The sequence below is a fragment of the Mixophyes fleayi genome, chromosome 10 (genome assembly GCF_038048845.1).
Source record: "Mixophyes fleayi isolate aMixFle1 chromosome 10, aMixFle1.hap1, whole genome shotgun sequence".
Taxonomy (NCBI): Eukaryota; Metazoa; Chordata; class Amphibia; order Anura; family Limnodynastidae; genus Mixophyes; species Mixophyes fleayi.
The window spans coordinates 99,419,422-99,433,645 of NC_134411.1; the positions used below are offsets into that span (position 1 = coordinate 99,419,422).

At 45.0% G+C, this 14,224-nt stretch overlaps 1 protein-coding gene across 4 annotated transcripts in view; it reads right to left on the bottom strand.

The window, feature by feature from the left end:
• The window catches only part of SLC9A5 (solute carrier family 9 member A5), an 82,156-nt gene that overhangs the window by 64,013 nt on the left and 3,919 nt on the right, over positions 1–14,224 (bottom strand). The window contains exon 1 of one of the 4 annotated variants that reach the window (XM_075189269.1): positions 983–1,077. The exons of the other annotated variants lie outside the window; for them this stretch is intronic. The gene's annotated coding sequence lies outside the window, so the exon portion shown is untranslated. Of the gene's footprint in view, positions 1–982; positions 1,078–14,224 lie in introns of those variants that run through there. 4 annotated transcript variants of the gene reach the window in all.

The window sequence follows — 14,224 nt, forward strand, 5'->3', positions numbered from 1 at the left end:
CTGTCGCACGCACCTTCCAGCGTGGCCCCTCTCTCTGCCTCGTTGTTTAGAACAGCTGTTTTGTCAATGACAACACAGTAGAGGGATCTAAAGCAACGACTGGGCATAGAAACTACGCATTAAAAAAAAAGCTGTAATCAACAGCAAGGTGTGAAATGTAATAAAGGAATCTCGCTTTATACCAGCTCGGCTATAAATACAGCATATTATATTTATTGTAATGCAGATCTGCAGAGGGTGAACACATGACTTACTGCAGGGATGTATGGTCAAACCTATCTCTATAATAGTAACTACTAGTCACAATGACAGAGATTAGTGTTTGATAAATGCAATAAATTAATAAAGAAAAGCTTTGCACAGCACAAACCCCCCCTTACTAACGTACCTATACGCATACAGCTATGGGGTCTTTCATTCAGAAGGTTTGGGGGATTTCCAAAGATCCCACCAAAGCTTGTAAATGAGACATAAGTTGCTACCTGCAGACTAGAGGTCAAGGTAAGTGTGTTAGGTTTTGTATATGTGAAAATGGCGATGTCTGGGGGTTGTGTAAAATGCCTTCTGGGGTCCTAAACAGCCCCCGGAACGCCGGGTCATTCCCTAGAGGTTTCCATACCAGCACTTCCAAATTCCCACTTCAACGACTGCAAAAAACTGAAGTTACAGACCACCCAAAGCACAGGAAAAAAATACATATTTAAAAAAGAAAAAAATATATATTAATATAAACATTTGTTGGAGGAAAAAATAAATAAAAATGTTGGTTTAAAAAAAAAAAAAAAAAGACGTTAAAAATGAAACAAAGATTCCGATTTAGATTAAAACAGCTGTTTCAGAACGTGCTTTGGGGCTAGAAAAGTTATGTATTATGTGTATCAGCATTACTATTACAAACATTAGTCTTAAAACATTTATTTGTTCGTTGTCGGTTTATTTTTTTGTGCCATTTTTGTGTTTGCGTTTAACAGATGTTACTCACCCCTTTGCTTCAGACGGTAAACATAGCACGAAAACACAAACCAGGGTCACTAATCTGTTTTAGCTCCTCTGACACAAGACCGCTTCTTAACCTACACCCCGACGGGCAAAACATTCGACTTGCACCTTGTGGTCAGCGACTCTTTTTGTCTGTCAGAGGTGATGTAAGGCGTCCTACTAGAATTCGCAGCTCTGCTTCCCCTAAAGATACAGCATTTAAAATCGTATACGCCATCACGGCTCCAATAGGATAGATCAATTCCCTGTCTTATATGGGCAGGGCCTAAACTGTTGCTTGAACTGGGGAAAAATTAAATAAAAATAATATATCTCTATACAATACTACAATACTACAGCGCATGTGGAATTATCTTTAGCCTACCCAGACCTTGTTTGGTGTGTGTATGTATAAGAGAGAGAGAGAGAGAGAGAGAGAAGAAGAGAGAAGAAGAGAGGAGAAGAGAGGAGAAGAGAGGAGAAAGAGAGGAGAAAAGAGAGGAGAAAGAGAGGAGAAAGAGAGGAGAAGAGAGGAGAAGAGAGAGAGAGAGAAAGAGAGGAGAGAGAGAGAGAGAGGAGAGAGGAGAGAGAGAGAGAGGAGAGAGAGAGAGAGAGAGAGAGAGGGAGAGAGAGAGAGAGAGAGAGAGGAGAGAGAGGAGAGAGAGAGGAGAGAGAGGAGAGAGAGAAGAGAGAGGAGAGAGAGAAGAGAGAGGAGAGAGAGAAGAGAGAGGAGAGAGAAGAGAGAGGAGAGAGGGAAGAGAGAGAGGAGAGAAGAGAAAGCGAGGAGAGAGAAGAGAGGAGAGAGGAGAGAAGAAAAGAGAGAGAGGAGAGAAGAAAAGAGAGAGAGAAGAGAAGAGAGAAGAGAGAGAGAAGAGAGAGAGAGAGGAGAGAGAAGAGAGAGAAGAGAGAGGAGAGAGAAGAGAGAGGAAGAGAGAAGAGAGAGAAGAGAGAGAGAAGAAGAGAGAGAGAGAAGAGAGAGAGGAGAGAGGAGAGAGAGAGAGGAGAGAGAGAAGGAGAGAGGAGAGAGAGAAGAGAGAGGAGAGAGAGAAGAGAAGAGAGAGAGAGAGGGGAGAGAGAGAAGAGAGGGGAGAGAGAGAAGAGAGAGGAGAGAGAGAAGAGAGAGAAGAGAGAGAAGAGAAAGCGAGGAGAGAGAGAAGAGAGAGAGGAGAGAAGAGAGAGAGAAGAGAAGAGAGAGAGAAGAGAAGAGAGAGAGAAGAGAAGAGAGAGAAGAGAGAGAAAAGAGAGAGAGAGAAGAGAGAGGAAGAGAGAGAGAGGAAGAGAGAAGAAGAGAGAAGAGAGAGAAGAAGAGAGAGAAGAAGAGAGAGAAGAAGAGAGAGAAGAGAGAGAAGAGAGGAGAGAGAGGAGAGAGAGAGAGAGAGAGAGAGAGAGAGAGAGAGAGAGAGAGAGAGAGAGAGAGAGAGAGAGAGAGAGAGAGAATGAAAGTTATTGGTCCAGCCCACAACATGGCTGACTCACCATATCTAGGAGATGGGTGCACTTTAAGTGATAGTTATATGAACAAATATCTTGTACAAAAAGAAACATGTGATGGTTGAAACCCTGGAAATTAATTTGCCACCACAATAAATAATTATAAGGAGTGGGCTTCATTAAGCTGACATCTTCCCCCGCAAACAGCCGGCAAGTTAATTACACCTTCCTAAATTAAGAATCCGTTTCCCTAGTTACCAGATACACTATTTAAATCCAAGGACGGAAAAGCAAAGAATCTTTATTACTACAAGAGAGAATATCCTTCTAACATGTAAGTTACCCGCACAGCCGGTAACTTATAAAACAGACATCCATGTCTAAGAACACAGACAGTAATTAGCCATTATTCCCGAAAATGCAGCCTATTACTTCACTAGGAACTAGTGTCATGTATATTCAGTCATGTAGTTGCCTCAGTGATGTCAGTGGTTCCAAGTGATCTGAAAAACTGAACAGTCAGAAATATTGGTTCAGTCCACAAAATGGTCGCCACAGTGAGGTCAAAGGTCAACAGGCCATACTGCCCAGCACTGATCCCGGTCCAAATTGCAAAAAGAGAGTATTGTAAGCACATACCTCCCTAATTCCCGGTAGTTGGGACAAAGGGGGGAAGTATGCTGGCTCCTAATATATTGATAAGCTGCACATAAATATTGGTTCAGCACACAAAATGGCCACCGTTGCTATACAGAAAATAAAACTTGTCTTCTGACAGGAAAACAAACTGCAATTAGTAGCTTTTATTAAGTGTTGTGTTCTCTAGAAGACAATAAGCTCTTGCTTCAGCTTATAACCAGCCTTCACCATTAGCCAAATTGGCATTTAATAAAGATCAATGACTCAGACATATGTGGTCCACTAATGCATCTGAACATCCGCACAATGAATACACCAGTCTGTTGTATATACGTTTGCTTGGACAAGACAAGACCGTGCGTCTCCACATGTCAAGTTGTAACCTAGATAGATACCTAATCACTGAAGATACCTAATCTTCCCTGAAGCGCAGTGTACGGGTCACACTGTGCTGTTACATAACGCCAGCACAGCATCGCACGGTCAGAACTAGCTGTGTACAGCACCAATATATGTTATTTATATAATCATTCCACACTGCATGATTTCCCCAGGCAGGCGTGCTGATGTCTGCAAGATTTACAGACTAAGTACAGTCAGAGAAAATGCAGAGATAGAAAAACTGGGAGGATGATCCGTCCTGCGTCCAGGGGGACATATAGAAGAAGCAGTGTGGCCACATTTAAACTGAACAAACACAAATTTTTACCTGCCTTCCCTTACAGCTAAATGTTATGTGGTGGGGAGGGGAGGTCCTCTATTAAATAGGAGCATCTAACTAGCATTGAGGAGGACTGGACGCAGTGGCTTGGGGTGTGTCGGTTATGGGGCCTGGGTAATCATTCACAGGCCCCGCTGTGAAAAAGAGCAGGACAGGGTCCCTTCTGAGTACACACAGGGGCCCTCGGCAGGTGCAGTGAAGCCACAATGGGACCTCCATAAAAGACCCACGCTCTCACCTTCTGAGAGTGGAGCGGTGGCAAGGGAGGGTGGAGCAGCATCGTCATGCTCTTCCCCAAATTCTGCTATGGATGCCTTTCGCCAATGACCGGGGGATTCAGTCTTCTCTCGACACAGCGATACGGTTCCCCAGCAGGGGCACTTGTACACGAGAGGCTGTCCAAAAGTGGGACCATTTAAGGTCTACACAGCTCCGACTCTGCAAACCACTTCCTAGCCTGTTGCTAAAATTTACCCCCCACCCGATGAGAACTGATTCACTCCAAGTACTACCATTACAAAGGAAAATTACCGGCGCATATTAATCTGCTCCGCGTCAGAGAGGGATAATATTTCCACCCTAATTTTACTCTAACACCCTACTGCCAAATGTTCTCGCTCCTTATTGTCCAAGGCAGCTTGGTTAACCCTTCAGGGGTGTAAGACCAAGAAATATGAACAATCTCCCCAGGCTTCTGTTGTATAAGCACAATGTGCCAGCTACAACCCCTGTTTTATGCCACCCACACAGCGCCATCCTGCTACACAGACCAAGCGCCAAGAGCAGAGTCCAAAATGGCCACAAACGTAGGTAGCCATATCTGACAACGTTCGGCCACAGAGCTCCTGGTCTGACCACCCGAGTTTCATCCGTTGTCATTAGGGACCGTGTTGTTGTGAGATAGCATCAGACACAGGCCAACAACTTCTACATATATACTGTATGGGTAAATGTTATTAGTATTTCTTTTATATACACTTGTGTGCAAAACTTTGGAATCACCAAAACATGTCTTGGTTTTGGAAAAAAATATATACTTTTTTTTAATCAAGGAACCATTAAATTGATCTGAAATCGTAGTCAATACATTGACAATCTTAACTTATTATTTTTATTTCACATAACTGTTTGATTCATCAAACTTTACATTCCTTAAAGAATCCTCCATTTGCAGCAATTACAACTTTCCAGACGTTTGACAACCAGCTGCCGGTCTTTGAAGATATTCAGGGGAATTTGCACCCACGACTTCTGTAGCTCTTCCCAGAGGTGCGACCGGCTTATAGGTGATTCTTCTCTTACCTTACGGTCAAGTTCATCCCACAACAGCTCAGTAGGGTTGAGATCAGGCGGTGGTGCCGAACAGACCATGCTTAGGTCCGTTGTCCTACTGCCGGCTTAAATTTGTACCAACCAAACGCTGACCTCAGGGGATGGCATGCCGTGGTAATATAGAGCGAAAACTTTTCTGGTTCATTATTCAAAACAGCCCCATACTATTATGTTTTCTCCGCCATGCTTGACACAAGGCATCAAACCCTCCTCCAGGATCTTTCTTTTGCTCTATGTCTCCCATCTGACTCCTCTTTCGAGCCAAACACCTCAAACTTAGACTCTTCCGTCCATAAAACTCTATTTCAGTCACCCACCGCCCAATGTCCGTGTTCTTTCCCCATATTAAACTTTGCTTCCTATTTGCCAGTTTCAAATATAGTTTTAACTTGACACAGAGGTGCCAAGTTGACCAGCATCCCGGAGTCGTCATTTTACTGTTGCAGATGATTCCGCTTCCTTCTCTATCCAGGTTAGATCCAGTTTGTCCTTTTCCCTCCAGATCGTAGTGGGCACCTTTGTATGAAATCTTCAGTTTCTCGGCAATGTTACCCACAGAATAGCCTTCATCCCTCGAATCAACAATAGACCGACGCGTTTCTTGAGAAAGCGGTTTCCTTTTGGCTATTTTTGCCTCCAGAACTGCGCTTTAGAAATGCTGCAGCTTGCAACACAAGGTAAAACAATTAACTGACTTTATTGAACAGAATAATGGGTTTTCATCTGTGATAACACAATTACAATGGCTTCTGTAATAACCAATTAACATTAAAACAAGATTAAGGATGTGCTGTGAGAGTTTGTCATTAGGACCCTGGAATAATAGCTGCTGAAAATGGGGCTTTGCTGTCATATGTCAATAATAAATCATAACTCAGTAATTTCAAGCAGTAATAGCCACTTGGAACATTAGTAATATCTCATCTATATTTTCAAATCAATTAATGGTACCTTGATAAAACTTATTTATGTTATGCCAAGATAATAAGTCTGAGGAAGAAACTACAGAGATATGGGAATATATTATGTTGGCTACTTATGACCAGTCTTCTAATTTTAGCTTCATCCTATTAGAATCTCAAGTTACCCAAGCATAGGCAAACCGAGGGGGGGGGGGGTTCCTAGTGCCTGGAAACCCCCTCCAAGCCTGGGGCACTGTATAATTGAGGTGGCTGGACCCTGCCCCCGCTTCACACGGCTCTGCTTGAAAAGGGAGAGCTGTGTGCACCTAAACGCAGTGCACGCAGCATTGCCCATGTATATTATGGAGATAGTAAGAGATGGAGAGCAGCCAAGCACTGTCTAATATTATAGCCACGCCCCCATGCATGCTGGTCACGCCCACTGGCGGCGTGGTGTGGAAACCCCCCCTCTACAAATCCTGCGTTTACCCCTTGGACGGCTTCAGGTCTATGCAAATGCACAGGGCTTGGTGTAGGCCATATAGAAACTCATTATTGAATTGCCCAATACACTAAAAAGGATTCTTGCCAGCCATAGGTTGCATTTAGCAGTTATTGCGGTGGTGGGCACTGGCCCCGAAAATCAGCAAGGTAGCCCTTATCGGTCAGTATTGCCGGGGGAGCTAGCTATACTCTTGTTAACTGCGGCGAAAACCGATTTTGCTGCTAAAGAAAAAAAGAATTTAGACTTTTCGCTGGGATTCAGTAATAAATAGCCCCCTTTGTCCCGTTGAGGAATAAACTGACCACCACTGGAGACCCTGTAGAGCAGAACTAAGACCACCCGTTTCTGTGTCTCCCACGATCCCACAGTAATGTAATATGGAATCACCACCTCTCCGCCCTCTTACAATAACATTCAGCGATTTTCCACCACTCTGCTACATTGTGTGATTTCCTACACGTTCTACGGAATTATATTCCCCCGCGCGCCCCCCGGAGCTCTCTCTATATGCTGCCATTTCAGTAGAGCATTATTAAACACACTTAAAACACAGGCCACCCCAACTGCGCAATGCACATTCCCGCTCCAAGTCTCAATCCTGCAGCTCTCTGCTAAGTCGCTTCGTGGAAAGAGACAATTTTAACAACACAACAAGAGAGCAATAAATAGTACTTGAGCTTGCTGAATATGCACCATGGTAACACTGTATGTACAAGGACATCTTCCTCGCACTCAGAAATACATGACAGGTAACAGTTCTAGGAAACAGTATGAGATGAAACAAGTGCAGCAGCTACATCCTAACAATGAGATTGTTTAATACAGTGATAGGCAACAGATGGCCCCTGGGCCACACGCGGCCCTCTGAGCCTTAAACTGCGCCCCCCCAGATACTTCCTACTTTAATGTCAGATTTGTTTCTTATTACGTAGAACACTTGTTTATCTTACATTAAAATATGTTATTTCAGATAGGGGTCTCTTTCTTTGATTAAATGTATTGTTTTAATTTATTGCTAAGATTATGAGCAATATGTGGCCCTTTTGAAGGGTAGATGTGGTATATGTGGCCCCTGATATGTATCAAGTTGCTCGTCACTGGTTTAATATTTAGCTTTAAAAGTAATATTACTCCCACTTCTTGGAGTTTCAAGCTAATTGAGACAAGTCAATTCTGCTAAGGCCAGGGGCCACTTCTCCCTTCTCATTCTCTTGGATCTCTCAGCGGCCTTTGACACCGTTGACCACCCACTCCTGCTCCACACCCTTCAATCCTTTGGCCTCTCTGGCTCCGTCCTGTCCTGGTTCACCTCTTACCTTGCTGACCGTTCCTTCTCGGTCACCACCTCTGGATCTCTCTCCCCCCCCTCCTCCCTTCCAGTAGGGGTCCCCCAAGGCTCTGTTCTCGGACCCCTACTGTTCTCTCTTTACACCTCTTCCCTGGGCAAACTCATCAGCTCCTTTGGTCTCAAGTACCACCTCTATGCCGATGACACCCAACTCTACCTTTCCTCTCCTGATCTCTCTCCCTCCCTCCTCTCCAGGGTGTCCGACTGCCTCTCTGCCATCTCCTCCTGGATGTCCTCTAAATTTCTCAAACTTAATCTTGCGAAAACCGAACTAATTGTCTTTCCTCCTGCTCATTCCCCCTGCCCTTCCGACCTCTCTATCACTGTACTCAACTCCTCTCTTTCCCCTGTTCCTCAACTTCGCTGCCTCTGTGTCATCCTCGACTCCTCTCTCTCCTTTGCCCCTCACATTCTCTCACTTGCTAAATCTTGCGGCTTCCAGCTGCGCAACATCGCACGCATGCGGCCCTTCCTTTCCCAAGATGCCACTAAAGCTCTTGTCCACTCTCTTATCATCTCCCGCTTAGACTACTGCAACCTCCTCCTTACTGGCATCCCCCGCTCTCATCTCGCCCTCCTTCGCTCCGTTCTCAATGCTGCCGCTCGGCTTATTTTCCTTTCTCGCCGCTCCTCCTCTGTCTCCCCCCTCTACCAATCCCTTCACTGGCTCCCCTTCCCCTACAGAATCGTGTTCAAGCTCCTTACACTTACCTTCAAGGCCCTCTCCAACTCCACCGCTCCCTACATCTCCATCCATGCTCCATCCCGCCCTCTGCGTTCGGCCAATGACCGTCGCCTCTCTTCCCCCCTGGTCACCTCCTCCCACGCTCGCATCCAAGACTTCTCCCGTGCTGCCCCACTCCACTGGAACCAGCTCCCTCGCTCCATCAGAACTTCACCCAACTTGTCCAGAACCCACCTCTTCCTTATAGCCTTCCAGTCCCCCACTTAACTGCCCTCCTTCCTGTCTCCCACCTATCTTCCTCCTCGTCGCTCTCCTCTCCCCCCCTCCCCTCCGTCTTTGCCTCCACTCTCCCCCTCTCCTCCTCCTACCCTTGCGTCTCTGTCCGTCCTACCCTCCCCTTAGATTGTACGCTCCTTGGAGCAGGGCCTCCTCTCCTCCTGTTCTCCACCACCTTAACTCTGCTCTCCAGCTCCTTGTCTCTTCCGTGAGGCCCTTCTACCCCTCTAGCTACCCCGCTGGGGCTCTCGCCTGTCATCTAGCTGTATTTTGAGCTTCTGAGTTACTGTGCTTTTTGTTAACTGTTCCGTGATGTCTCACCCTGTACTGTATTTCTGTCTGTCCCTGTACGGCGCTACGGATACCTAGTGGCGCCCTATAAATAAATAATAATAATAATAATAATAAAAGTCCCTATGTAGGATTAGCACATTTGAAACTAGAAGATTATTTTGTTAAATATAAGTGTAGCACCCCAGAAGGTGTGAGAGAGTGAGTGCGATGCCCTGTTTGGCAGGATGAGAGTTTTCGCGGGACTGAACTCATGTGCTGGGATTGATCGATTCGGTAAACGAGTTGATAGATTGTTATGGCTCATAAGTTATATGTTCGGGTGTGACTTTGTAACAGGCTGTTCGGAGTGGAGTTTGGTAGCCGTGTGACTGCACACAGTAGAGATGCTGCGTGTTACAGAGTTAGGAATTGGTGCAATTATAGAGAGAGAGAGATCCTGAGTGATGAGATGGAGTGAGTGTGAGATCAGTCTGAGGGATACCTGGGATACTCTGCTACCCTATACAACTGTACCCTAAGAGAATCCTGGGGTGGGAGAGACTGAGCCGGGTGGATGGCATAGGGTAATAACAGGTGGGAATTATACAAAACACACTACCACCACACCCAGAGGGGGAAACGAGGCAAATAAGTAAAAACTGCAACTATCATCATTATCTACTTATTTATATATAGCGCCACTAATTCTGCTGTACAGAGAACTCATTCACATCAGTCCCTGCCCCACTGGAGCTTATAATCTAAATCCCCTAACACACACACACACAGACCGAGAGAGACTAAGGGTAATTTAATAGCAGCCAATTAACCTACCAGTATGTTTTTTTGGAGTGTGGGAGGAAATCGGAGCACCCGGAGGAAACCCACGCAAACACGGGGAGAACATACAAACTCCTTACAGATAAGGCCATGGTCGGGAATCGAACTCATGACTCCAGTGCTGTGAGGCAGAAGTGCTAACCACTGAGCCACCGTGGTCTACAACTGTATCACACAATACAACAATACATATAATAGTATTAAACACTGGCAGTACTGCAAAGACACCATTGTAATCATTTTAGGGGCTGCTCCTGTTGGTCCTTGAGGGCCACTATCCGTACAATGGTTGTTTCCCAGTATGGAGAAAATCACAGTAGGACTTTATACCAGTGGCTTAATGTGACTACATTTGGAGGATTCAGGAAGAGTACAGATTACAGCGGTCAGATGGAAGGGAGGTCAGAAGAAGGATATAGAAAGTTACACATTGGTCTAAAGTACAGAGAGGGATAAATTCAGCTGGGAATGGATAAAGAGATTTAAACATATACTTAATTAGATTGATGGTGTGGGATAAATTGAGAGATTAAGAGGGTGCTGTCGCCAAGAAACACACACTGTTCCAATGTGAACAAAAGGATTGTGTACCATTTATAGAAATATATTTAACATAGCATGTGATATATAGAGAGATGTGATAGTGCTTAATTTGCAGATAGAAAATAAGTGGGAAAAACTGGCATATGCTGGGAGGATAGTTACAATGATCTTTAAAAATTAAAGACTATGATATCCCCATAGATTGTAAGCTTGCGAGCAGGGCCTCTTTGTCTGTTTTACCCAGTTTGTCTGTTTTACCCAGTTTGTTTATTAGTTTACTATGTTTGTCCCCAATTGTAAAAGCGCTACGGAATATGTTGGCGCTATATAAATAAATGATGATGATGATGATGATGATACCATTTGGCAAACTAGGTGCAAGGGCTGTGTTCCTGAGCCTTTTAGCAAAAAATAAGATCCAGGTATAAGGGAGATAGTAGAGTGATTGTTGGGAGAGCGATCATTATGAGATATATATGAAATAGATAGCGTTAGCTATTGCACTCTGGACTTCTCCACTGTACGAACTAAGTAGCAGACTGTAGCTGCCGTCAGTCACTTTACAGAAATATATATAATCAGATGCCGTCTTCTCTCAATTTAATTTCATCACCAGCAGTTCTACTAAGCTACAGGATACAATCATACGGTAGAATAATACATGGGGGTATATTTACTAAACTGCGGGTTTGAAAAAGTGGAGATGTTGCATACAGCAACCAATCAGATTCTAGCTATCATATATTTAGTACATTCTACAACATGACAGCTAGAATCTGATTGGTTGTCATAGGCAACATCTCTACTTTTTCAAACCCGCAGTTTAGCAAATATACCGCAATCTTACTCTGTCCGCTTGTCATTGGCTGGTGTTAGAGACCCTGGGGTAGTGTGCCTGGGGGATGATTTTAATGGGTTTATACCCTCATTTGAATGATGATGTATCAAATTTTTTTAGAAATATTGCTTTGATCTATTTAATACAATGGTGGAGAACTGTTTGGCAGTATCTTTTATTCAATTAAATGTTATTTGAATAATGTTTGTTATTTTTTTTATTATTCTTTTGATGTCCATAATACTGGGAGTACTGAGGTGCAATTCTTTAACTCCAGGGGATAAATGTATCAAGCTGCAAGGTTCTGGTGAGTTTGAAAAGTGGAGATGTTGCCTATAGCAACCAATCAGATTCTAGTGATCATTTATTTAGTACATTCACAAAGATAGCTGGAATATGATTGGCTGCTATAAGTAACATCTCCAATGTTCAAACCCATAGTAAATTTGCAGCTTGATAAAATTACCCCCCAGGCGTCCCAATATTGATAATTACCCTAAAACCCCCATTACCGGAAGAGGGGTAAAAAGAGCCCAGGAACTTTTCAGCATGTGGCTGGTAGCCTCTAGGAGAAGGGGGAACTCTGAATTTTATCCTCACTCCTGCCCCATAGAGACACCATATTATTATCAAAAAGCAAGAGAAGGATAGAAAGTGAGAGGGCACGATACAGAATATAAAGGGAATAGTGAGAGGGCACAGTGCAGGGTATGAAGGGTACAGTGAGAAGACATAAGTGGTATAGGGAGAGGGCACAGTGAGGGTAGTAAGGGTACACTGAGAAGGTACATTACAGGGTATGAAGGGTACAGTGAGAGGACACAGTACAGAATATGAAGGGTACAGTGAAAGGGCAAACTACAGACTATTAGTGTTATAGGGAGAGGGCACAGAACAGAGTATTATTGGTATATAGAGAGGGCAAGGTACAGAGTATTAGTGGTATAGGGAGAGGGCACAGTACAGAGTATTAGTGGTATAGGGAGAGGGCACAGTACAGAGTATTAGTGGTATAGGGAGAGGGCACACTACAGAGTATTAGTGGTATAGGGAGAGGGCACAGAGCAGGGTATTAGTGGTATAGGGAGAGGGCACAGAGCAGGGTATTAGTGGTATAGGGAGAGGGCACAGTGCAGGGTATTAGAGGTATAAGGAGAGGGCACAGTGCAAGGAATTAGTGGTATAGGGAGAGGGCACAGTGCAGGGTATTAGTGATATAGGGAGAGGGCACAGTGCAAGGTATTAGAGGTATAGGGAGAGAGCACAGTGCAGGGTATTAGTGGTATAGGGAGAGGGCAGAGTGCAGGGTATTAGTGGTATAGGAGAGGGAGAGGGCACAGTGCAGGGTATTAGTGGTATAGGGAGAGGGCACTGTGCAGGGTATTAGTGGTATAGGGAGAGGGCACAGTTCAAGGAAATAGTGGTATAGGGAGAGGGCACAGTTCAAGGAATTAGTGGTATAGGGAGAGGGCACAGTGCATGGTATTAGTGGTATAGGGAGAGGGCACAGTGCAGGGTATTAGTGGTATAGGGAGAGGGCACAGTTCAAGGAATTAGTGGTATAGGGAGAGGGCACAGTTCAAGGAATTAGTGGTATAGGGAGAGGGAACAGTGCATGGTATTAGTGGTATAGGGAGAGGGCACAGTGCAGGGTATTAGTGGTATAGGGAGAGGGCACAGTTCAAGGAATTAGTGGTATAGGGAGAGGGCACAGTTCAAGGAATTAGTGGTATAGGGAGAGGGCACAGTGCATGGTATTAGTGGTATAGGGAGAGGGCACAGTGCAAGGAATTAGTGGTATAGGGAGAGGGCACAGAGCAGGGTATTAGTGGTATAGGGAGAGGGCACAGTGCAGGGTATTAGAGGTATAGGGAGAGGGCACAGTGCAAGGAATTAGTGGTATAGGGAGAGGGCACAGTGCAAGGTATTAGTGATATAGGGAGAGGGCACAGTGCAAGGTATTAGTGGTATAGGGAGAGAGCACAGTGCAGGGTATTAGTGGTATAGGGAGAGGGCACAGTGCAGGGTATTAGTGGTATAGGGAGAGGGCACAGTGCAGGGTATTAGTGGTATAGGGAGAGGGCACTGTGCAGGGTATTAGTGGTATAGGGAGAGGGCACAGTTCAAGGAATTAGTGGTATAGGGAGAGGGCACAGTTCAAGGAATTAGTGGTATAGGGAGAGGGCACAGTTCAAGGAATTAGTGGTATAGGGAGAGGGCACAGTGCATGGTATTAGTGGTATAGGGAGAGGGCACAGTGCAAGGAATTAGTGGTATAGGGAGAGGGCACAGAGCAGGGTATTAGTGGTATAGGGAGAGGGCACAGTGCAGGGTATTAGAGGTATAGGGAGAGGGCACAGTGCAAGGAATTAGTGGTATAGGGAGAGGGCACAGTGCAAGGTATTAGTGATATAGGGAGAGGGCACAGTGCAAGGTATTAGTGGTATAGGGAGAGAGCACAGTGCAGGGTATTAGTGGTATAGGGAGAGGGCACAGTGCAGGGTATTAGTGGTATAGGGAGAGGGCACAGTGCAGGGTATTAGTGGTATAGGGAGAGGGCACTGTGCAGGGTATTAGTGGTATAGGGAGAGGGCACAGTTCAATGAATTAGTGGTATAGGGAGAGGGCACAGTACAAGGAATTAGTGGTATAGGGAGAGGGCACAGTGCATGGTATTAGTGGTATAGGGAGAGGGCACAGTGCAGGGTATTAGTGGTATAGGGAGAGGGCACAGTGCAGGGTATTAGAGGTATAGGGAGAGGGCACAGTTCAAGGAATTAGTGGTATAGGGAGAGGGCACAGTGCAGGGTATTAGTGGTATAGGGAGAGGGCACAGTGCAGGGTATTAGTGGTATAGGGAGAGGGCACTGTGCAGGGTATTAGTGGTATAGGAAGAGGGCACAGTTCAAGGAA